The sequence below is a fragment of the Homarus americanus genome, unplaced genomic scaffold, assembly GCF_018991925.1.
Source record: "Homarus americanus isolate GMGI-L3 unplaced genomic scaffold, GMGI_Hamer_2.0 scaffold24922, whole genome shotgun sequence".
Taxonomy (NCBI): Eukaryota; Metazoa; Arthropoda; class Malacostraca; order Decapoda; family Nephropidae; genus Homarus; species Homarus americanus.
This window is the reverse complement of record NW_024722610.1, coordinates 4,805,000-4,832,468: the sequence shown is the minus strand read 5'-3', so window position 1 is coordinate 4,832,468 and position 27,469 is coordinate 4,805,000. Positions and strand designations below refer to the sequence as shown.

The 27,469-nt window shown below is 40.4% G+C and overlaps 1 protein-coding gene across 2 annotated transcripts in view; it reads left to right on the top strand.

Annotated features, from left to right (window-relative positions):
* Nucleotides 1-11,056: 11,056 nt before the first annotated feature.
* Nucleotides 11,057-27,469, top strand: part of LOC121862917 (serine/threonine-protein kinase MAK-like) — a 48,613-nt gene continuing 32,200 nt past the window's right edge. Inside the window, exon 1 of one of the 2 annotated variants that reach the window (XM_042361332.1) lies at nt 11,057-11,549. The gene's annotated coding sequence lies outside the window, so the exon portion shown is untranslated. The remainder of the gene's footprint in view (nt 11,550-27,469) is intronic. The other variant, XM_042361333.1, reaches the window with a different exon arrangement.

Genomic DNA, 27,469 nt, shown 5'->3' with positions numbered 1-27,469 from the left:
GGAAGCTGCCATTCACGCCATGAGAACGATATTTGAGCAACGTGATTGTGAGGCCGTTCTCCTGGTCGACGCTTCAAATGCATTCAACATACTTAACCGCAAGGCCGCACTGCACAACATCAAGATCAAGTGTCCAAGCTTTGCAATGTACGTTGAAAACTCCTATAGGAATCCATCAGACCTTTATATAGTAAACAACAAGGCCCTACAAGGTGATACCATCTTACAGTCAACCGAGGGAACAACACAGGGGGACCCTGTTGCAATGGCAATGTATGCAATAGGTCTATCAGTGCTCCAACAAGAAATAAAATTTGAAACAACTGGGGTCAAACAAGTGGCGTATGCTGATGACCTTACAGGAGCAGGAAAAGTGGAGGGCATCAAAAAGTGGTGGGACTTAGTAACATCGCGAGGTCCACAAATAGGGAACCACCCAAACGCCAGCAAGTCCTTCCTCATCGTGAAGCCAGAACATTATGAACGGGCAAAGGAGGTTTTTGGCGGAAGTGAGGTCAAAATAACTAAGGACGGACAAAGACATCTAGGCGCAGTAATTGGCACTACGGACTTCAAGACCGAGTACGTAGCGGGAAAGGTGAATGAGTGGGTTAGTGAAATCCAAGCTCTGTCTGAGATTGCTAACACAGAGCCACATGCGGCTTTTGCTGCATTCACCCATGGAGTCAAGCATCGTTGGAACTACCTGATGCGTACTATCCCTGAAATCGGACCCCTCCTCCACCCTCTGGAAGAAGCTATGAGTGTCAAGTTCATTCCCAAATTAGTGAAACACACTCACTTAACCCCAGCAGAAAGAGCACTTCTTGCACTTCCATCAAGACTGGGAGGGATGGGACTAACCAATCCAGAGGAGATTGCAGCCACCGAACATCAAAATTCACTTAAGCTCACGGCAGCCCTCACGGACCACATAATAGCCCAGAACGCAACAGGGGAGGTCGATACCAGTGAAGTAAACGAGATTCTAAGGTCCATTACGACAGATAGACAGCACTGCCAAAATGATAAGTTGCAGCAACTGTTGCTGCAGGTTCCAGAAAATTTGAAAAAAAAGTAGCTGTAGCGCAGGAGGTGGGCGCCTCGAACTGGTTAACTACGTTACCGATAAAGGCAAATGGTTTCAGTCTTAACAAACAAGAATTTACAGATGCCATTGCTCTAAGGTACGGTCGGCCAGTAGAAGGTTTGCCCTCCCAATGCGTGTGTGGTCTTCCTATGACGGCAACCACGCCATGGTGTGCAAGAAAGGGGGCTTCATATGCATGAGGCATGACAAAGTAAGGGACCTTACAGCAAATATGCTGAAAGAAATCTGCCAGGATGTCATGGTAGAACCGACCCTCCTTCCATTGGATGGTGAGATCTTCCAACATAGGACTTCAAACACATCTAACGAAGCCCGTGTTGACGTCAGTGCTCGAGAATTCTGGACGCGGGAACAGCGAGCTTTCTTCGACATCAGGATTTTTGATCCCATGGCCGCTTGTCACCGTAACCTAGCTCTCGATGCTGCACATAGGAGGAACGAGAACGACAAGATAAGGGCATATGGAGAGAGAATCCAAAACGTTGATCAAGGCAGCTTCACCCCTCTAGTGTTCACAACCTCTGGTGGGATGGGACCAAGTGCAAGATGTTTCTACGCCAGACTCGCGGAGGTGATCTCCGAACAGAAGCAGCAGCCCAGAAGTTTCGTTACAGCCTGGATGAGATGTCGACTGTCTTTCTCTCTCCTTCGGTCGGCTTTGCTCTGCCCCAACTCCGACAACTGCCGCAGATATTGACTATGAGGCTAATGTCACTGAATGCCGCATAGATCTGCGGCTCAACTAATTTAACACAGATAGGATAGCTACTTATGTATTAGGTTATTTAATATTAAGGTAAATAAATGGTGGCGGAGGTGTGGCTATTGGGGGAGGCTGGAGGCCACGTAAAAAAAAAAAAAAAGTGGTTATGGTGGTAGTAGTGGTAGTGATGATAGTGGTACTAACGGCGGTAGTGATGGTAGTGGTAGTAGTAATGGTGGCGGTGGTGATAGTAGTAGTGGTTATGGTGGTAGTGGTGGTAGTGATGATAGTGGTAATAAAGGTGGTAGTGATGGTAGTGGTAGTGATAGTAGTAGTGGTTATGGTGGTCGTGATGACAGTGGTAATAGCGGTGGTAGTGGTAGTAGTAATGGTGGTGGTAGTGATAGTAGTAGTGGTTATGGTGGTAGTAGTGGTAGTGATGATAGTGGTAATAGCGGTGGTAGTGATGGTAGTGGTAGTAGTAATGGTGGTGGTGGTGATAGTAGTAGTGGTAGTGATGATAGTGGTAATAGCGGTGGTAGTGGTAGTAGTAATGGTGGTGGTGGTGATAGTAGTAGTGGTTATGGTGGTCGTGATGACAGTGGTAATAGCGGTGGTAGTGGTAGTAGTAATGGTGGTGGTAGTGATAGTAGTAGTGGTTAAGGTGGTAGTAGTGGTAGTGATGATAGTGGTACTGACGGTGGTAGTGATGGTAGTGGTAGTAGCAATGGTGGCGGTGGTGATAGTAGTAGTGGTTATGGTGGTAGTGGTGGTGGTGATGATAGTGGTAATAACGGTGGTAGTGATGGTAGTGGTAGTAGTAATGGTGGTGGTGGTGATAGTAGTAGTGGTTATGGTGGTAGTAGTGGTAGTGATGATAGTGGTAATAGCGGTGGTAGTGGTAGTAGTGGTAGTGATGATAGTGGTAATAGCGGTGGTAGTGATGGTAGTGGTAGTAGTAATGGTGGTGGTGGTGATAGTAGTAGTGGTTATGGTGGTAGTAGTGGTAGTGATGATAGTGGTAATAGCGGTGGTAGTGGTAGTAGTAATGGTGGTTGTGGTGATAGTAGTAGTGGTTATGGTGGTAGTAGTGGTAGTGATGATAGTGGTAATAGCGGTGGTAGTGGTAGTAGTAATGGTGGTTGTGGTGATAGTAGTAGTGGTTATGGTGGTAGTAGTGGTAGTGATGATAGTGGTAATAGCGGTGGTAGTGGTAGTAGTAATGGTGGTTGTGGTGATAGTAGTAGTGGTTATGGTGGTAGTAGTGGTAGTGATAGTGGTAATGGTGGTAGTGGTAGTAGTAATATGGTGGTTGTGGTGATAGTAGTAGTGGTGTGGAATGGTGTGGTAGTAGTAATGGTAGTGGTAGTAGTAGGTGTGGTAGTAGTAATGGTGTGTAGTGGTAGTAATGGTAGTAGTAGTAATGGTGGTAGTAATGGTGTGGTAGTAGTAAGGTGTGGTAGTGGTAGTAGTAATGGTGGTGGTGGTAATGGTAGTGGTAGTAGTAATGGTGTGAGTGTGGTAGTAGTAATGGTGGTAGTGATAGTAGTAATGGTGTGGTAGTAGTATTGGTGTGGTAGTGGTAATGGTGGTAGTGGTAGTAGTATTGGTGTGGTAGTGTAGTAGTATGGTGGTAGTGGTAATGGTGTGGTAGATAGTAGTAATGGTGTGGTAGTGGTAGTAGTAATGGTGTGGTAGTCATACTAGTAATGGTGTAGTGGTAGTAGTATTGGTGTGGTAGTGGTAGTAGTAATGGTGTGGTAGCATGTATTAGCAATGGTGTGGTAGTGGTAGTAGTAATGGTGTGGTAATGTTACTAGTAATGGTGTAGTGATAGTAGTAATGGTGTGGTAGTGGTAGTAGTAATGGTGTGGTAGTATTACTAGTAGAGGTGGGTAGCATTACTAGTAATGGTGTGGTAGTATTACTAGTAATGGTGTGTAGTGGTAGTATTAATGGTGTGGTAGTGGTAGTAGTAATGGTGTGGTAGTGGTAGTATTAATGGTGGTAGTGGTAGTAATGGTGTAGTGTAGTAGTAATGGTGTGGTAGGTGGTAGTAGTAATGGTGGTGGTAGTAGTAATGGTGTGGTAGTGGTAGTATTAATGGTGGTAGTGGTAGTAGTGGGTTGGTGGGTGATATAGTAATGGTGTGGTGGTGGTAGTAGTAATGGTGTGGTAGGTGGTAGTAGTAATGGTGGTAGTATTACTAGTAATGGTGTGGTAGCATAGTAGTAATGGTATGGTAGTAGTAGTAATGGTGTGGGTGGTAGTAGTAATGGTGGTAGTGGTAGTAGTAATGGTAGTGATAGTATAATGGTGTGGTAGTGATATAGTAATGGTGTGATAGTGGCAGTAGTAATGGTGTGGGTGGGTGGTGGATAATGGTGTGGTAGTAGTAGTAATGGTGTGGTAGTGATAGTAGTAATGGGGTAGTGGTAGTAGTAATGGTGTGGTAGTGGTAGTAGTAATGGTGTGGTAGTATTACTAGGTAATGGTGGTAGTATACTAGTAATGGTGTGGTAGTGGTAGTAGTAATGGTGTGGTAGGTGGTAGTAGTAATGGTGTGGTAGTGGTGTAGTAATGGTGGTAGTGGATAGTAGTAATGGTGTGGTAGTGGTAGTAGTATGGTGTGGTAGGTAGTAGTAATGGTGTGTGTGTAGTAGTAATGGTGTGGGTAGTGGTAATGGTGTGGTAGTGGTAGTAATGGTGTGGTAGTGGTAGTAGTAATGGTATGGTAGTGGTAAATTTGTGGTAGTGGTAGTAGTAATGTGGTGTGGTGAGGGTGATGGTGTGGTAGTGGTGTAGTAATGGTGTGTAGTGGTAATGGTGTGGTAGTGGTAGTAGTAATGGTGTGGTGGTGGTGTGGGACGTGCGTGACCTTGGCTGGCTGGCTCAGGGCTCACAGGGAGTTGTCCTGTTTTTTCTCACATTGATCTTTATTGTAAACTAAATCTTTAATATCTCTCTCCTCTCTCTCTCTCTCTCTCTCTCTCTCTCTCTCTCTCTTTTTTTGTGTGTTTTTCTCCGTTAGCACCTTCTTCCCTTTCTCCAATCCTCTCAATCTTCTTCTCCACCTCCCTCCTTCATCACATATTCATTCCCACAATCATAAGAACATAAGAACATAAGAATGGAGGAAACTGCAGCGGGCCTATTGGCCCATACTGGGCAGTCCCGTTTACACCCAACCCCTATTGCTCATATAAGCATCCAACCTATGTTTGAAGCAATTCAGCGTATTCGAGTTAATGATGATATTTGGTAACTTGTTCCATTCATCCACTACTCTGTTTCCAAACCAGTGTTTACCTATTTCACGCCTAAATCTAAATTTGTCCAATTTAAAACCATTGTTACGAGTTCGCTCCTGGTTGGATAATTTGAGTACCTTTGTAATGTCCCCTTTGTTTAGCCCTGCCTTCCACTTATACACCTCTATCAGGTCGCCCCTCGCTCTACGTCTCTCGAGGGAGTGCAAATTAAGATGCTTTAACCTGTCTCTATACTCAAGGTTCCTAATGCCCGGGATTAGTCTTGTCATTCTCCTCTGAATTCTTTCCAAGGATTCTATATCCATTCTGTAATACGGTGACCAGAACTGAACTGCATAATCCAGGTGTGGTCTCACAAGAGCAAGATACAGTTTTAGGATGACCTCGCTAGTCTTGTAACTAACACTCCTTTGTATGAACCCAAGTACTTTATTAGCCTTGTTACGAGCAAAAACACATTGTTTACTTGGCTTAAGGTTCCTACTTATCATTACTCCTAAATCTCTCTCGCAGTCGGATTTCTCTATGGCATCGTTGTTCATCTGGTATCTGGTTTCCCTGTTTACATTTCCTATACTGAGTACTTTACATTTGTCGATGTTGAATGTCATCTGCCATTTTTCAATCGGTCGCCCCACCAAGTATAGGAACCAGGGTACGCGGAACATCACCCCCCTACTACTACTACTACTATGGTATTTTGGGGAGTGACCTGACTGGTATTGACTGGTTTCTTCTTTTTCAGTGTATTGGGATGAAGGAGGAGGAGGAGGGAGAGAAGGGAGGGGGGTGGGGGTAGGAAAGAAGAAGGCAGGGGGGGGGGCGGTGAAGAGAAAAGAGGGAGGGGAAGGATGGAAGAAGAGAAGGTGGTCTTATCTACGCAATATATATCTGTTTTATCTATATTATACATCCTGAATAATAAATAAATAAATAATGGTCTTGTTGTCGAGGTCACCAAAACCAAAGGGTCTTATATCACTCCGCCATACAGTACCCGCTCACCGTTAATCCCCCCATTACGTAAACTGGTATGGATAATGTTGCTATACAGTATTTATTTGGCTTCTGAATATAGTTAGGTTAGTATTTCCAGAAAAAAAAAAGATTCTCACCACCAACTCTGAGTAAGCGAGTACCGTAATTAATTAGTGCTCCACACGAGTGACATTATATCAGGGGTCATTAACAAACCTAATTACCAAAATTACAACTCTGGCGCTAGATCATTACTCAACAGGTCGAGGAACAACTGCAATGATTTTTTTTTAAGAATTCTCGGACCACATGAAGATTACCCCCCCTCCCTTCTTTCTCTAGCTCACTTTACCTGAGTATTTAAACACCTTAATGCTACCTGGGAGGGTTAGGTTAGGTTAGGTTAGGTTGGGTTAGGTTAGGTTGGGTTAGGTTAGGTTAGGTTGGGTTAGGTTAGGTTGGGTTAGGTTAGGTTGGGTTAGGTTAGGTTAGGTTGGGTTAGGTTAGGTTAGGTTAGGTTGGGTTGGGTGTGACTCAAGTTGCTTAAGACAGATGAAAACTGACAGAACTCCGTGAACAGGTATAAAATTCCCCAGCTCCCAGGTGTGGTTAAGTGTGTCTGGCGGCAGGTAACCATTAGTGCCCAGGTGGACTGGCTGCCTCAACCTTTTTACATCACCAAACTCTTTATAATTCCACTTAATCACCGGAAGGCAGCGTCACGCCAAACTACTGATTATACGTAATTAACCATTCAAGGTGATTGGTAATAATGACAATAATAACGAAACTATAACCAACAAGGACAAATTCAATAGTAATTATAACGAAACAGCAATAATAACAGCAACAACAATAACGATAATAATAATGAAAATACACACACACTAAAAAACAAAATAAACAGAAGAATATAAGAGGTGGATGGTGGTGGTGGTGGTGGTGGTGGTGGTGGTGGTGGTGGGGGGAGGGGGGTGTAATATAATTCTTCAGTTCCTCCTTCCACCGTCAGGCGTGTATTGTTACAGATTTACCCCGTACACTACGAGCAAAACTTACTACCAGTACTACACATGAATTGGCTTTGAATGGCTGCACAAATAGTGAGTCATGTAGAATATAAACAGGGGGGGGGGGGGGGGTGATTCTTGGGTCAGTGGTTGCATTAAACCAGTCCCGGTAATAAAGACAAGGGTACTGGTGGCTTTGGCAAACGCACAAAAGGCAATAGAAATAAAACAATAAAAGTACACCATTTGGCCTAAGTTTCATGTTTGAGTTACATTGATCAGGATAATACTACACGTGGTTACTCCCTCCCCGAGAGAATGTAATAACTGGTCTCGTTTCTTATCAACCTCGCTGCTAACCATCGGCGGCGTAATGTAAGCCTGACCGGAGTACTTTTTATCCTGAAGGTCGGTCCGAGCCCTACTGTCCGCCCACCCACCAGCTGGTCGATGGTGGGTAATGTGCACGCGATGTAGCAATTAATTATCTGCAATTAAGTCGTCTAAATAACCTGATTAGCCGGGGGATTCAATACTGGCGGGTGTACGGAATCTCTCTTAAGGAAGTTTGTGAAACGTAAGGTGATGGAAGATGGTCTAGTTGACTCATTTGGTGGTGAAAGTTTTGTCAAATTTTCAATATTTATGGAGGTGACAAAAACTACCCATCGTGATTATGTCTAAGGTAATCTGTGATGACATTGGATCACCTGAAGATTAGCCTCCCTCAGCTTATTTCACCTCAAGATTAAACACCCTAATTATACCTAGGCGGGGCTAGGTTAGGTTAATGTTAAGTTAGTGTTAGGTTAGATTAAGTTAGTGTTAGTGGTTAATCTGAAGGTGAAATACGGTGGGTGGTTGTAACCTTCAGGTGAGCCATGAGACCAGGCTAATCCAACACCTTCCTGCGTGTATAAAACAGCAGTTGTGTTGCTTACTCGACTCGCATGGCTGCTGTCTGTTATTAGTGTAATATATCGACCTCTGTCAGGGTGGGGGAGGGGAGTATTTCATGTCACGGAACACTATAATGTCTTATCATTATCCTAATTAAGATTTCGATGAAGGACAGGCAGGTGCACTGTTAACCTGTGGGTCGTGAAGCTCTACTGCCTGCCTAGACTCTTCCTCAAAAAGTATTCCTTACTTTACTCATGATCAGAGAGCTATCCTTCATGTCGGGCACTCAGCTGGTTGGCTTGGGTTACCCTAAAACAAGTACTCCCTCGAATGGCGAGACTATACTTAAGCCAAGACAACCCACGGCTAGACTATCCTCAAACAAGGCCTCCGGAATGGCTAGATTTATCCTCAAACAAGAATTACCTCATGGCTAGACAACCCCCAAATCTGCATCACCCCCCCCCCCGTCCCCTCTCGCTGCATGGCTAGTCTTTATTTCCCCCCAAGGACACGACAAAAACGGTCAGGTCAGGTCAGGTCGATCAATCCACCGGGGAACGAGATACCTGCTATTATAACTTCTCCCATGTAATTACCAATTTATCCTGAGATCAGAATGAGAAAAAGGTGGTGTCCTATTACTCACGCTAAGTATGATGAGTTCAGAGTGCAACTGCAGCTTAAATTCTTGTTTGTTGGTTCTTAGGGGAGGTTAGGGGGGGGGGTGAAGAGATATTCAAGCCGTCAACTGGAATCCAATCCTTTGTTAAGTAATGTAATTAAACTTGTTTCTTATTAAATGTATTCCTGGTTAGATCATTTCCAGTATATGTGTGTGTGTGTTTCAAGATTTGTACGCCCATGAGCGTAATTGGTACATGCATGTATACACGAGGATTAGTCTACGTGTGCGTATTGATGTGCGTATTACGTTTATGACGACGAATGTACGTACCGACACAACTACGTATACCTATACATATATTTATCTTGGCTTAAGTGATCCTGTTGAAAATCCTTATTGATTCTGATTCCTTAAGTCTGATACTAAATTCCCATATCATTTATACTAAAAAAAAAAAAAAAAAAAAATGTGACTACCCTCCCAGTTAAAGAAGGACCTGGGCGAGCTCACTAACTCCAACAATAATAAAAATAACAATAATAAGCAGCATTATACAAATAAACCAATATTAATACAAAGGTCTGACGGCCCAAGGGAGCAGAACAAAGATAAAACACCAATAAGAAAGATGAAGCGATCTGGTTGAGCCCAGATTCTTTTTACTCCTACTGTATTTCAGTTTCACCACTTTTCTCTCAATCCCTAATAATCTTCTTTCACCTCTTAACTAAAGACTTCGTACTCGTACTCGTACTAAATCCCATGTCACCTTATTTAAATACACTATGACCCAAACAATGACGTTCTTCACACCAGCCACTATTGGAAGGTCACAACACTAACACGTTCACCGATGGTCGATAAACATCATTTAACCAGGCAGATTATTTAGAAGGCGGTGATGCATTAGCTGTGTAAAGTGAACTGTGTACAAAAATAACCCGGTTCAAAACACACACACACACACACACACACACACACACACACACACACACACACGAAGAATATAAGAGTTTTCTCCCATAATAAACATATATACACCGATTAAGTCAAGATAGATTAGGTTAATGAAAGGTTAGGGTAAGTTTGTGGTTAATTTCGTTAATGGCAGGTGATTATAATGTTGATGTTTGGTTACGTTATATTACAGGCCGGGTCAGCTTTGGGGTCGAGTCGCCATGATATTGTTTTGGTGTGTGTGTGTGTGTGTGTGTGTGTGTGTGTGTGTGTGTGTGTAAACTTTCAACCACTGAATTTGTGTAAAGTTTAATTTAGCTTAAATGACTTTTATACTAATAACCTAACCCAAAGTTAATATTCTCCATCACCATTGGGCCGTTACGGTTGCCTATGGTACAGTAGTTGAAGGTGTGACTGGCAGCCAGCAAGATCACTCACACACGCAGATGTACGTAGGAGGAAGCAAGCCAAAGGTTGTACTCGTGTTAATAATTATATGAAGGTCAGTCACACGTCACGATGGTAACATAACCTTCCCGCTTCTCCCCGCTACGATAACACGGTGGCCGGTAATAAAGCCACAGAAAAAAAGTCACAATTTTGGCTAGGAAAAAAAGTCACAGGAAAAAAAGTCACAATTAATTTATGGTGGCCGGTAATAAAGGCTAGGTTAGGTTAGGTTAGGTTAGGTTGACATATTAACCTTAAAAAATGTGAGAATTCGATAGTTAACTTTCCTTTTTTTCCTGTGACTTTTTTTCCTGTGACTTTTTTTGTGACTTTTTTACCTGGATTCGATAACACAACCTTACCGCTTCTTCACGTCACGATAACACAACCTTACCGCTTCTTCACGTCACGATAACACAACCTTACCGCTTCTTCACGTCACGATAACACAACCTTACCGCTTCTTCACGTCACGATAACATAACCTCCCCACTTCTCTCCACCACAATAACCTATAACCAACTGGTCCCCAACCTCTCACAGTTCAGCCATTAAAACTATTACTGCATATTCTTGTACGTACACATATAATAGACGTTAATAATAATGTAAGAGTAATCATCCTTTGTGTTATATCTCCCCTGTGTTAATTACTCGAGATGGTTGCCGATATTATAAAGTTTGGTGAATTAATTAGTATGCGTTAAGAGCTCAACTGCGTTGCTATATTTAGGTAACGTGTGACCATTATTTTGTTCTGTTATCAATGTTCGGTGTATTACATGGCCGGTCTCTGATACACGGTTAAACATTAGTCTATGAGATTTTTTTTTATATAAGTTGGTGGTGGTGAATATTTTTGGTAATTGAACTCAGAAGGATGACTGACGATACGCAAATAAGGAAATAACACGACCGATACTGAATCATTAATAGAGTGAGATTTAAACAATGCTCGACTAAATACAATTGAATTTATTGGTAAACGTCAGCGTCCTCTATGACTTGAGAAACTCCTACGATAAGCTCATGATTATAGCGTCTGTCGGGCAAGGGGTGTGATGCATAGTGCTCGCAACAAGTCGACGCATGCTCTGTGATGTGCAAACGTGGCGGGGTCGCGTGACTCTGCCTTCACCAATCACCACTACTAGCGACTCAGTTGGTCATGAGTCGTGTAGAGGGGAAGTCCTCGTGGTGTGATGAACACTACCTTTCCTACTGTTCTGAAAAAACAAAACAAAATCAATCCTTTGAAGGGCAACACGAAGCAACTGTTAGGATTGCGTTGGAACCGACACAGTTTAACGCATTTAGGTGTCATATAGTATAGACTCTTAGTGAAAGGAAACCCAGAAAGACTGTTATTCTACTTCCCACGCATGAAAGGTTAACTAAAACTTACGGTGAATGAACAAACCTCAAGTACAAGCAAGACACAGTGGACGAAGAAGCAACATGATGGCGGGTTGGCAAGGGCGTTCACACCTGACTACTACACGGTTCGATGTCAGAGCGCTCGTGTTGCCTACAAGTAAGCAACTTCAACTGTGTTCACTGTCACAGCACCACAATCACTGTGCAATAATGACCAGGTTTATAGACCCAAGGTTAGGTATAATACTGAATGATTATTATAGAGGTTTATATTATACTCCAAATTGTTAGTTAAATTTCATCCAAACTCGAGGGTTTTCACTACAGCCGCCAGCCAAACGTCTGGTACAAGTAATTGTTCCTGGATCAAATTTTCCATTATTTGACAATATGGTAGTTAGGTGTTCAAACGCACTTAATCCCTTTAAATTTCATCACACAAAGTGGCTGTAGTTTGTCCCGTTTGTTGAATGATTCACAATCTATAAGGAAACACAGCCAAGGCTTCAAGGTCCCCACCTCTACTCGTCCTTCGGGCGTTTTATGTAAACATTATGCAAAACTTCTGGTACCATTACTGTTGAAGCTGCACTATTATTATTAAATTAAATCTGAAGTAACATTTCCTTTACAAATAATGTACTGTAACATTTCCTGTCGATACAATAAGGCGGCTTTACACCGCTCAACTGATCGTACCGTTGCAGTCATTATGTAGAATCACAATGTAAACTTTTTAAGACCTTTATAAGGATAAAATAACATACAACATAAAACCCACAATTCAGCGTAATTCTTAATAGTATATGCATATAGTCATCAATAACCATGTTTTGGGGAAGTGGCCGCCTTCAGTTGTACAGTATACACCTTACCGGCCCAGCCCAGCCCGGTGTTTGGTTGCCAGGCGTCAACAACCAAGGCTCCAAATACACCCACACAACACCAATGACCACCCACACAACACCAATGACCACCCACACAACACCAATGACCACCCACACAACACCAATGACCACCCACATACAACACCACTTTGCTGTCACTCGGAATCGAATATGACGACCATCCAGCTATGATACAGTGATGTGAGTCATTAAGGATGTCACCCAGGTTGGTGAGTTTTGAGATGACTAAAGAGGCCGATACGGGACCGGCAGGGTCGATCACAGAAGTTGCACGTGTAGGGAGCTCCGTCTAGTGCGGGACGGGCAGCGGCAGCGTCTTTCCGGCGTGGCGCTTGTCTACCTCGTTATGCAGTCGAGCTAACTCGAAAGTATTAACACTTTCTTGTATGGTGCTCTTCCAAACGTCACGGTGTGGAGTAATCGTCTCCCACGCGAGGGGGTCGAATTGGTATGTTTTCAGGTTTGTCTTAAGACTATCCTTATACCTCTTCAGCTGCCCCCCAGCATTACGTGTACTATTCGTTAGGTGACTGTAAAGTAGCTGCTTTGGCAGTCTACTGTCGTCCCTGCGGGTAACATGGCCAGTCCAGCATAGTTTTTATGGATATTGGTTGCCTCGATACTCCTACAGTTGGTGTCAGCAAGAATACCACCCACACACAGCACCAATAACCACCCACACACAGCACCAATAACCACCAACACACAGCACCAATAACCACCCACACACAGCACCAATAACCACCAACACACAGCACCAATAACCACCCACACACAGCACCAATAACCACCAACACACAGCACCAATAACCACCAACACACAGCACCAACCACACACACAGCACAATAACCACCAGCCACACAGCACCCAACCAACCACCAACACACAGCACCAATAACCACCATGCAGCACAATAACCACCAACACTGGCACCAATAACCACCAACACACAGCACCAACCAACCACCAGCACACAGCACCAATGACCACCAACACACCTGTAACTTCACCAACACACAGCGCAATAACCACCAACACACAACACAATAACCACCCACACACAACACCAATAACCACTAACACACAGCACCAATAACCACCAACACACAACACCAATAACCACCAACACACAGCACCAATAACCACCAACACACAACACCAATAACCACCAATACACAGCACCAATAACCACCAACACACAGCACCAATGACATCATCATCACTACAACACAACACTAACATCACTTTAAGCCAACACTAACATCATCACCACAAAACACTAACATCACTACAACACAACACTAACATCATCACTACAACACATCAATAACATCACTTTAAGCCAACAGTAACATCATCACTACAACGCAACACTAACATCACTACAACACAACACTAACATCATCACTACAACACATCAATAACATCACTTTAAGCCAACAGTAACATCATCACTACAACGCAACACTAACATCACTACAACACAACACTAACATCATCACTACAACACATCAATAACATCACTTTAAGCCAACACTAACATCATCACCACAAAACACTAACATCACTACAACACAACACTAACATCATCACTACAACACATCAATAACATCACTTTAAGCCAACAGTAACATCATCACTACAACGCAACACTAACATCACTACAACACAACACTAACATCATCACTACAACACATCAATAACATCACTTTAAGCCAACACTAACATCATCACCACAAAACACTAACATCACTACAACACAACACTAACATCATCACTACAACACATCAATAACATCACTTTAAGCCAACAGTAACATCATCACTACAACGCAACACTAACATCACTACAACACAACACTAACATCACTTTAAGCCAACACTAACATCATCACCACAAAACACTAACATCACTACAACACAACACTAACATCATTACTACAACACAACACTAACATCACTTTAAGCCAACAGTAACATCATCACTACAACGCAACACTAACATCACTACAACACATCACTAACATCACTGCAACACATCACTACAACACAACACTAATATTATCACTACAACACAACACTATCATCACTTTAAGCCAACATTAACATCATCACTACAACACTAACATCACTACAACACAACACTAACATCACTACGACCCATCACTAACAACACAACACTAACATCACTTTAAGCCAACACTAACATCGTCACTACAACACTAACATCACTACAACACAACACTAATATTATCACTACAACACAACACTAACATCACTACGACACATCACTAACATCACAACACTATCATCACTTTAAGCCAACACTAACATCATCACTACAACACAACACTAACATCACTACAACACAAATTTAACATCACTTTAAGCAAACACTAACATCATCACTACAACACAACACTAACATCACTACAACACATCACTAACATCACTACAACACATCACTACAACACAACACTAATATTATTACTACAACACAACACTATCATCACTTTAGGCCAACACTAACATCATCACTACTACACAACACTAACATCACTTTAAGCCAACACTAACATCATCACTACAAAACACTAACATCACTACAACACAACACTAACATCACTTTAAGCAAACACTAACATCACCACTACAACACAACACTAACATCATTACAACACAACAATAACATCACTTTAAGCAAACACTAACATCACTACAACACATCACTAACATCATCACTACAACACAACAATAACATCACTTTAAGCCAACACTAACATCACTACAACACATCACTAACATCATCACTACAACACAACACTAACATCACCTAAAGCCAACACTAACATCACTTTTAGCCAACACTAACATCATCACTACAACACAACAATAACATCACTTTAAGCCAACATTAACATCATCACTACAACACAACAATAACATCACTTTAAGCCAACACTAACATCATCACTACAAAACACTAACATCACTACAACACATCACTAACATCATCACTACAACACAACACTAACATCACTTTAAGCCAACACTAACATCATCACTACAACACAATAATAACATCACTTTAAGCCAACACTAACATCATCACTACAAAATACTAACATCACTACAACACAACACTAACATCACTACAACACAACACTAACATCACTACAACACATCACTAACATCATCACTACAACACAACAATAACATCACTTTAAGCCAACACTAACATCATCACTACAAAATACTAACATCCCTACAATACAACACTAACATTACTTTAACAGAGCCTCTTACTATATTTTTTGACATCTCACTAATTCTTGTTTACTACTGTACAGTAATTTAAGACATCACTGATGAAAACTTTGAATAAAATGGCAAATACGCAACCTGAACAACGATTCAACGGCAAGAAGGAATTCCTTAAATTCCTTGAAGAAAAAGTAATTTTCACCGGTATTTCGACACAATTGATCTTACGGGAAGATTTAGTCCGCGAGTATAAGAAGTACTGTGATGGCCAAGGCATCTCCCCGGCTTCAGTTGTTAATATTGGACGGTTAATGTCCAAGTTAGGTGCGAAATGCAATGTGCGCGTGGGGGGCTCTCACGGCGTCGGCCAGAAGTACGCCTTCCCAGGCGTCGTCTTTCAGCCTTGTGTGGAAGTCCTTGCCTCGTGCTCGTAGCCAGCTGTAAAAAGCAAGTCGGTGGATATTCCCTCAAACCAAAATACTTCTGTCAACAGAAAACGCAAATCAGACATGGAAAACGTCAAGCAGCCAAAACGAGTTAAAACGTCAGCTGAAAAAAAGGAAGACTTTTCGTCATTTTTCGAGAAGTTTCTCTCTCCTTCATCCGACAGTAACGACATAGTAGGTCGACACGACCTATTTCAAGAATATAACACGTACTGTCAACAAAATGGGCTTCAGGAGATACACAAGTTCCATATCGGACGTTTAATGGCCACCCGAGGTCTGGAGTTCACCACGAGGGAAGGACCAGAAAATAAGCGACTGTATTATTATAAATGCTTAAAATGGACTGACAGTGGAATGTGTAAAGATATTCCTAAACCACCAAGACCTTGCAAAACACTCCACCACCATGTGAAACTCGACCAGATCTCACCTGTCCTAATCGAGGTCGAACCCGACCTGTTCGAGGTCGAACCCGACCTGATGGAGGTCGAACCCGACCAGGACTTATACGACCTGTCTCACTTCATAGCAGACCTGGCCGTGATCTCACCCGACCAACACACATCCAACGTGGCCGTGATCTCACCCGACCAACACACACCCAACGTGGCCATGATCTCACCCGACCAACACACACCCAACGTGGCCATGATCTCACCCGACCAACACACACCCAACGTGGCCAAGGTCGAACCCGACCAAAATACACCTAACGTGGCCAAGGTCACACCAGAAGAAACACCCCAAAAAGTTGACCTCAATCTGGACGAAATCTTAAGCCAAATGTGGGAGGAATATGATTGCCTGGGTCTCTGATTCTCCTTAATAAAAATTTTCATTTATTATTAAATACTTTAACTTTCCTTATAAACATGACAATTGTCAGTCATTTTTTTCTTTTTCAGCTTAACCCACAAGTACATAATTTATAATAAAAACTGTTGCCCAGACAATGAGTCAAAACTATATACATTATACAATATTGTTTCTCTTACCGTTGACAACACAACATACTTGATCTCTTTTATTTCTTTATGGTTCTTTATTATGATTATTGCAGTGTTATTATTATTATTATTATTATTATTATTATTATTATTATTATTATTATTATTATTATTATTATTATTATTATTATTATTATTGCAGTTTTATTATTTTTATTTTTGTATATTTTATTAAAAATTGTACTTATCTGAATTATTATTATTATTATCATTATCATTACATTTTCGCCCCCGGGCCCCGATGTGGGTCAGTGACCTGTGCCCGGGTGGGCTAATCCCTGTTAAAAAACAAAGCAAAACACTGTTCCAGTGTGTCCCACATACCATGACACCATATAAATAGACTATATATATTGTTAGGATAGTTGAAAATGCATCAAATTGCAACAAAATGTTTATTGTTCTATGGAAATTCAAATTACTGTAGTTATTCATTGGTACTCTTAAGAAGAAGCCCTCCAGAACCCCTTTCCAGGTGTGTTGGGGTTACTTCTGAGAACCATATAGTGTTGCCAGTATACCACATGACCTAACAGTGTTGCCAACACTCACCATAGAGTAAAACCATTTGTCATTATTTGTTATTACCATCAACCACCACCCAAACAGTGTCACCATTGAGTTCATTAACCAGGAGCGTTCTGTACATGACAAATGGGGCCCCAAGCCCTTTTAAGCCCCAACCTAACCAACCTGAGGCACCGACTGTATACAGAGATAGTGAAGAAAATAGATTAAGCGAGATAGTAGTGACTAGTAACGACGTTAGTAAGCAAATAGACAAGCTAAAGCCTAATAAGTCACCAGGTCCCGATGAGATATTTGCCAGAGTATTAAAGGAATGTAAGGAAGAGCTTAGTATGCCCTTAGCAAATTCGTTTAACATGGCCTTAAAAACAGGTGTAGTACCAGAATCCTGGTACTTAACGTCAATTGTAGGCAAAGTACTGGAAGCAATAATTTCAAACTCTATTCGAAATCGCCTGGAGAAGTACAAGTTGATCAATGATTCCCAACCTGGCTTCACAAGCGGGCGTTCATGTCTAAGTAATCTATTAACATTCTTTTCAGCTGTTTTCGTATCAGTGGACGAGGGGCACGACTATTATGTGGTATATCTTGACTTTAGTAAAGCCTTCGACAGAGTCCCCAATGAAAGACTAAAATGAAAAGTGGAGGCTCACGGCATTGGAGGAGATATTCTAAAATGGATTAGTGCGTGATAACGACAGGAAACAACGAGTGAGCATTAACGGCACTAAATCCGATTGGTGTAACGTCACCAGTGGAGTACCCTAAGGCTCAGTACTTGGACCATTATTACTTATTATATACATAAACGACATAGATATCGGCATAGACAGAAACATAAGTAAATTTGCTGATGACACTAAAATAGGGCGTGTAATTAAATCTGACGAGGACTCCGCAAAACACAGGAAGATCTAAAAAAAAAATGAATGGTCTGAAAAATGGCAGATGAAATTGAATGTGGACAAATGTAAAGTACTTTGTTGAGGAGATGTAAACAGAGAAACCAGATATCAGATGAACAACTATGTTATAGAGAAATCCGAATGTGAGAAAGATTTAGGAGTAATGATAAGTAGTAATCTTAAGTCAAGTAAACAATGTGTATTTGCTCGAAACAAAGGTTATAAAGTACTGGGGTTCATACAAAGGAGTGTTAGTTACAAGACTAGAGAAGTTATCCTAAAGCTATTTCTTGCGGTTGGAAGACCTCACTTGGATTACGCAGTTCAATTCTGGTCACGGTATTAAAGAATGGATATAGAATCCCTAGAAAGAATTCAGAGGGGAATGACAAGACATCCCGGGCGTTGGGAACTTTGAGTACAGAAACAGGTTAAAGCATTTTAATTTGCACTCCCTCGAGAGACGTAGACAAATTTAGATTTAGGCGCTAAATGGGTAAACATTGGTTTGGAAAAAGAGTAGTGGATGAGTGGAACAAGTACCAAACATCATCATTAATTCGAATACGCTGGGTAACTTCAAACATAGGTAAGGTGGATATATGAGCAATAGGGGTTGGGTGTAAATGGGACTGCCCAGTATGGGCCACTAGGCCATCTGCAGTTTCCTCCATTCTTAGGTTCTTATGTTAGAATTGGTGACCTATAAAAACTGGGCCCAGATAATAGTGTTTAGTTAGCTTCAGTTCTTACGGTTAGGTAAGCTTAGGTTAACTTAGGTTAGGTTCCGCTAAGTTAGGTTAAACTTTATATCCCTTCTACACACCTTCAGCAGAACAGTACTTATGCATACTCGGCCACAGTTTGTATCAGCTTACTCCCAACAGTACTTAATTTATCACCGCTACTCATGCAACGTCGCGTCCAGTGCTTCAGTTGACCGCGTCTCTTGGTAACTATCGTCGGGGGTTCAAACGTTGCGTGACAGAGGATTGTCTTAGTGTTTTTCGAGCATTTGTTTACATGAGGTGTAAGGCAGTTATATTTACCGTACTGTGATAGTTACGGGGATTCACTCAACCTGCAAATCAGACTTTTTTGTTTCCGAGTAATAATACGCGAAACGACCCCCCCAAGTCCAGTTTACCTGCAGTTCAGTGGATTATAATTCTTTTCTGTATTATATAAAAAAAAATATATAAATTATGTCAGTGCACCGGGTTTGGTAAGGTTAGTGTTGAGGTATATTCCGGGTCGGGTTAGGATGGCAGGAAAGTCCCCGGAGTGACACAGGTCGTTGCTCCCTCAGGTATTCCCTCATCTCTAATACTACTAATTGTTTGTATTACTCTTCATTATGGTATTGTGTGTTTATTGTTGCTGATCCATGGATGATACAACGATTGTTTTTGGCACAGCTGTGTTATGTGAAGTGAGAAAGGTAAACCAGTGATATATGTGGTTTAGTTGTGGAAGTGGAGCACCGTAGGAAGAAGGTAAACCAGTGATATATGTGGTTTAGTTGTGGAAGGGGAGCACCGTAGGAAGAAGGTAAACCAGTGATATATGTGGTTTAGTTGTGGAAGGGGAGCACCGTAGGAAGAAGGTAAACCAGTGATATATGTGGTTTAGTTGTGGAAGGGGAGCACCGTAGGAAGAAGGTAAACCAGTGATATATGTGGTTTAGTTGTGGAAGGGGAGCACCGTAGGAAGAAGGTAAACCAGTGATATATGTGGTTTAGTTGTGGAAGGGGAGCACCGTAGGAAGAAGGTAAACCAGTGATATATATGTGGTTTGGTTGTGGAAGGGAGCACCGTAAGGAAGAAGGTAAACCAGTGATATATGTGGTTTAGTTGTGGAAGGAGCACCGTAGGAAGAAGGTAAACCAGTGATATATGTGGTTTAGTTGTGGAGGGGAGCACCGTAGGAAGAAGGTAAACCAGTGATATATGGTTTAGTTGTGGAAGGGAGCACCGTAGGAAGGTAAACCAGTGATATAGCTATTGGTTTAGTTGGCGGAAGGGGGCACCGTAGGAAGAGGTAAACCAGTGATATGTGTGGTTTAGTTGTGGAAGGGAGCACACCGTAGGAAGAAGTAAACCAGTGATATATGGTTTAGTTGTGGAAGGGGAGCACCGTAGGAAGGAAGGTAAACCAGTGATATATGTGGTTTAGTTGTGGAAGGGGAGCACCGTGGGGAGGCACCTCATTTAAGCAGGAAGTTTGAATAATGAAAATGAAAGGAGAATGTGTGTGTGTGTGTGTGGATAGCAAATTGAGAGAGCATTACATTATATTACTTCACGTAGATGATGGTAGACCTATATAACTCTTACTGCGGTCAACCTAACTGCTGAAACCACTTGAAAGCTTAACAACAGCACTAGGCAGTATTATCACGAAAAAAATGGGATTGTAGAGGGGAATCCTACACAGACCAATGACCTCTCTCCTCCCCAGTCGTGTTGACCATTGAGTAAATTAGAAAGGTTAAGAGACGGCTTCCATCATTTCTCCATGGAAAAAACATGAAACTGTAATGACGAGAGAGGGCCCAGAGAGGGAGGTGGAAACCGTAGAGATCTCGTTCAGTTTTCGTCAGCTGATAGAATCACGTGTGTACGCTGTGCAGTGTTGTCAACAACTGCCAGCAGTTTTTGCAGGCTAGCCTGTAGTGCCATGTACTGCTTTTCCTTGTTCTTCAATACATTATTATATTTTTTGTATTTAGTGCTTTTAGCCATAAATGAAATGTTGAAAAATATACCATTTTTCTTATGGCTTTTTACACACTGTAGCATTTGTTTTCTTGTCCTGCATTTTAGGCATTTTAGCAATTTTCAACCATAATCTGTACTTTCCACATAATAGTACGTGTGTCGACAACTGTGACGTGACCGGTGGTTGGCCAGTCTTTAACCTGCAGTGACAGTGTTTGATCTTGGTCTTTGTTGTGGGTTTGTCGCTGTTGCCACAGCTAAAGTGCTTACGATTTGTTGTACTTTTCCAGGGCATAAAACAGTCACGGCTGCATCGAGGGTTACATAGCAAAGTGTGTGTGCCAGGCAGAGCTTGGGATGTCTTCTGGAACATCCTCTTTTGTTAATGTTCATATAGCAACCTAGTGTTAGACCAAAAAGTCTTGGGCATTCAGTATCCACCAAATGATTATTCACCATTCAAGACTGACAGCAACGAACAGAGATATATCAATGGCTTTGAGATGAACAGCATGGTGCTCCAGACTTATGAGGAGAACTAACCTATGTATGAGGGGCTACAACAAGAATAGGAGCAAAAAATGTCTGCTGAATGCTAAGATAATAACATTGAGTTTCACGGGTAGCCATGATTAATACACCAGAAATATATTAATTTTGAACTTTCACAGATAGCAAATATGGACGAAGTCCCTCTGACATTCGATGGGCCATCAAACAAGACGGTAGACTCTTAAAGGTGCTTTAAATCTGCTTGACCGTTAAAACATCAGCCACAGACACACCACACGATTTTTAGCATGCTGATGGCACAAAATTGCCACCTACAATTTACTGAAAGAAAGACATTACCTAAAGAAAGAATACCCCAATGGGTTTATTTTCATGTCCATCCAAAAGTTTGGATGGATGGGGAAGAATAGGAAATTGTGGATGCGGAATAAAATTAATGGTCTGGTGGGCTATTAAAAGAAACCTGCCTCTGCATTAGTTTGGGACCAGTTTCGGGCTCATAGGACTGAGCTTGTTAAGAGGAAAGTTGGACAACTGACGACTCGTTAAGCTAATAATTCAGGAAGCCCTAACCAGTTGGTTACGGGCTTCGGATTCTGAAGCGGCACCGACAGGAAGAAGCGAGGCCTACTAGCCACAGTGTGTGTGGGTAAAGTCCATGGAATGCTGTAAAAAGAAAGGAGGTTGAAATCATTTTAAAACATATGGCATTATTAATGCCCTTGATAGTACTGAGGACGATTTATTGCTGGAAAATATTGACAGATACTGTTGTAGAGAATTTCCAGTGATGAAGAGAGTACTGTGGTAATATGGATGCAGCAGTGAGTGAGTTTTCAGGCTTTGAGGATGTTGATTTACCTAGTTCTGAAGATGATGATTTTTAGGTTTTTGTAGATGATGATTAAATAAACCTTTGATGCTTTTTTATTTTTTTTTGCTGCTGGCTATGTACTGTAGCCTATGATATTAACTGAAGTTCAGTTTTCTGTGCCCAAGGCATTCCAATTTTTTCCTGTTTGCTTGATGTACTAATATTCAACTAAATATTTGCTTTGTCTGCATGTACCAGTATTCAAAGATACCAATGTATTTCTTCTTTTTAGCTTTATTAGAATTTAATTTATTTTCCTTTCAAGGTTAGTATAATGTTACTATAGTACAGTACTACTTAGAAACGCTTGGCGCTCATTCTCTAGGTTGGTATGACGCCACCCTCCGGGGCTCCACATTGTCTCAATGTTCAGTCCCCAAAACTTCTTCTTCCATCAATGGTTCATTAACGGTGTTTATGTAAGTTTCGTGTTTTTTTTTACTACAACGGTCAGCAAAAGTATATTTTTTTAACATTAAAGCTGTTTTTATTTTCATTGTCGAATCATCACTATATGTATATACCCATCATCACTACATATAACACCACCCATCATCACTACATATAACATCATCCATCAATGCTACATATAACACCATCCATCATCTTCATATAATACCATCCATCATCACATATAACGTACCATCATCCTCCATATATAACATCCATCATCACTACATATAACATCTTATTATCACTACATATAACACCATCCATCATCACTACATATAACATCATCCATTATCACTACATATAACACCATCCATCATCACTACATATACACCACCCATCATCACGACATATAATACCATCCATCTTCACTACATATACATCCATCATCACTACATATAACAATATCCATCATCACTACATATAACATCATCCATCATCACTACATAATACCATCCATCATCACTACATATAATACCATCCATCATCACTACATATAACATCCATCATCACCATATAATACCATCCATCATCACTACATATACCACCCATCATCACTACATATAACAACATCCATTATCACCATATAACACCATCCATCATCTATATATAACACCGTTCATCATCTACAGATCGGTAAGTGTTTCGAGATGATTTCCTGACCTCATCCTCTCGAATACAAGGGTTAACATCCACGCTGGATGAGGCTGTCCTGTGACATTCCTGTGGATACCCAGTCATGTGTGGGTATCTTGGGAATGAGGCAGGATGGCCTTGGCTAGCTGCAACAAGGCCACACCTGGCTACGTTGTTCCTCGGAACGCACAGCTTAGGACCCAAATTCGCCTGCAAACAGAGAAGCTCGGGAGCAGCCTCCCCTGGACTCCTCGCCACCTGGTACGATGTCCTCCGTAAACTTCCTGACTCTCTTATGTCTATGGGAAAGGGTCGTGGGAAAGGGACGTGATTGCTGCCCGTATCATCATTGGGTATGACTTTGCTTGGGGAGATTGGTATCTCCGCATCCCTGAGCAACGATCTTGTGCAATCTTATCCACTACCTCCTAAGATGTCCCCACACGCAACGCTTCCGTGACGCCTGCTGGACCACCACTCGACCCCTGACGGAGACACGATGATCCTCCTCTTACTGGCCAGATATTATGTAAATAACATTATTATGTGTTAAGGTATCCTTCCTTCCTTAGGTTTAGTAAGCCTTTATAATATTTGTACTGTATATACTTGTGACACTTGCAGATGCTCCTGGTGTTATTGTGCTGGGGGTACCTAGTGACAGCACAAGGATCACTTCTCTGTCAGAAATAAACAATTGAAATTTGATTTGATTGATGATTTCGTGTTGATTCAGTATATATTGATTACATGCATAAAATCATATGTTTTGCTTTCTAAAACCAATTTAAAATCACTTTCAATAATTATATGATGAAACGTACCATTTTTTTCCTAAAATATCCTTGTAAAATAGGGGTGCATCTTATGCGTAGGGCAAATACTGTGTGTGTGTGTGTATATATATATATATATATATATATATATATATATATATATATATATATATATATATATATATATATATATATATATATATATATATAGTTGTATACATAATGTTTACATAAGAAATTTGTTTAAACATTCTAAAAGGAACAGCGTGTTAAACTTGAAGAGAAATAAGAATATCCATATTACTGGCTGATAAGTCTAATGCTATTGTGTAATATTGATAAAAAGTGACTTACAATGATAAGATGAATTCATTACTTAGGTGATGAAAGCACGTATTGTGAGCTTACGAAAGATCCTGGAAAAATATTAATATGTTATCTAATTCCAAAATGAAGATGTTATTGAAAAAGAACCCGATCTATCAAACAAAGTTTCTCAAATCAATCCTTAATTTTACCTTATATATGTATGGATTGATCAAAACACACAAGCTTAACAATCCATTACGTCCTATCGTGAGTTCCCAGACTTACAAATTATCCACGTGGCTGGTAAAGATGCTATCCCTCTTACAGGCCAAATATCTAATTCATATACACACAGCAGTGATTTAATTGATAAACTCTAAGAAACACAATGAACCTTGTGAATTAATAGTTTTGATGTAAATTCTGTTCACTAGAGTACCTGTGAAAGACCTACTTTCATTTCTTAACGATAAATTACAACTGTTAGATTTAACTATTGAACATGATACTTTTCAAATTGATAGAGTTATGCGTAACTGACAATGTGTTTAGAGCAATGGGAAGTTCTACAAGCAAATATTTGGCATGAGCATGGGTAATTGTCTTTCTGCTCCTCTAACCTGTATTTATATGGAGTTTTTTGAGTCTAGATTACTACCCAATATAGTGGATTTATTCTCCATGGTATAGATATGTAGATGATGTTCTTGTCTTGGCCTAGAAACAGTGACCCATTGGAATTTTAGACAAGCATAATGATATTGTCCCAAGTATCACATTCAAAATTGAAAGAGAAATAATGGATCCCTTCCATTCCTCGATATGCTTATCATGAGAAATGGCCAAAACTATAAATTTAAGGTATACAGAAAGCCCACACAGGTAGACAGTTTCATACACTTTTTATCAAATCACCTGAGTCTACCAAAATGTCGCTTTTTTTCTGCTATGTTCTAAGATGTCGCGTATTGTACTGAATTTATTGACGATGAATTGAAACACATTCGTTCCATTGCACAAAAATCTCAAGGTACCCTTCTGTGTTTGTTGATCGTTGTTTTAAAACGGCTAAAAATTCTTTCATTCCTCTCAAACCAGACAAGTTCCTACACTTAAGAATATTTTGACTCTGCCCTATCGTAATGAATTTGTCCCGTTAGTTCGGTCCTCGCTTCTAAATATTAATGTTGTTTTCAAGTATGACTCAACCATTACCAATATGTTAATATGAATAGCCCAAGTTTGAATGTAAATGGAAGTGTTTATTGTATTCCATGTAGCAAATGTAATTGTAATTATGTAGGACAGACAGGAAAAACACTGCAGCTGAGAATACTGTCCTGGAGGGTTTTGTCACCACACATTAGTACACATGACTTCACTTTATGACATCAGGCAAGGTTTTAAGATGTAAAACTGCTAGATAAGTCCTTTAGGTTGAATAAAGCATGATGAAGGACACTGACCTGTGCTGGGAGAAGTCGAGGTATCACTGAGGGTGATGTCCTGACTCTCACCTCCTCTCTGTTTAGGCCTACAGCTTCCAATCTTCAATTTTGACTTTGATTCCTATGGTTCCCACATCTCCATTTTTCCTATCTATTGTGACCTCATGCTTTATAAATACATATCTTAATCCTAAATTAACACTTAAGGGTCTGGCTTGCTAGTTCCGGTGTAAATTATTGATATAATATCAACGCGGCACACCCGAGGCGGCTTAGGCGCCAAACCAGACAAGCCTAGCATCGTATTTTCATGGCTGGGTATACAAGATATTCTTTTTGAAACATAGTTTCTAGATCACTTCCAACACCTCACACATAGTTCTGATACTTTTATCCTTTTCCAGATTATTGTTCTCATGTTCATATATCTGTGGAAGTTATGCTACTACACGTTCACAGACGTAAATAGTATGACCTTCAAACCCTGATCCACACTTAGTCCTACAGTACACTAGTCCGGCTCAACTGCGATCTTTAACATTCATCTTATGCATACCCTTGAGTTCTCCTTAATGCTATGAATACATACAATTAATATGATATAACTGTCCTGGGTACAATACAATGACATGGTCTAGTAACATTGAGTAGGTGAGTATCCTTATCAATGTTTCCTGTTTTCTGAGGTTCTGCTGCCGGTGGATTTGAATGTTATATAGCGTAATATGAATTAAATGAGGTTTTAGAAATGACAATGATGTGCGCAGTACAGTAAGAGCCAATTCACGTTGTCAAAACATGCGTTATAGAAAGAACTCACTGGTACCCGGAAAATTCCTCGGATGAGGGTCTAGGGGAGAAAAATGTAATAATATAATAATAATAATAATAATAATAATAATAATAATAATAATAATAATAATAATAATAATAATATTTTTTAATAATAATAATAATTAATAATAATAATACAGATAAGTAAATTTTTAATAAAATATACAAAAATTAAAATAATAAAACAATAATGAAAAATAATAATAATAATAATAATAATAATAATAATAATAATAATAATAATAATAATAATAATAATAATAATAATAATAATAATAATAATAATAATAATAATAATAATAATAATAATAATAATGTTAATAATAATAATAATAATAATGTAATAATAATAAATAATAATTAATAAAGAACCATAAAGAAATAAAAATAAAAAAGATCAAGAGGAGAAACCATATTCTGTGCTGTGCCTGTATGTATGTTGTGTTGTCAAT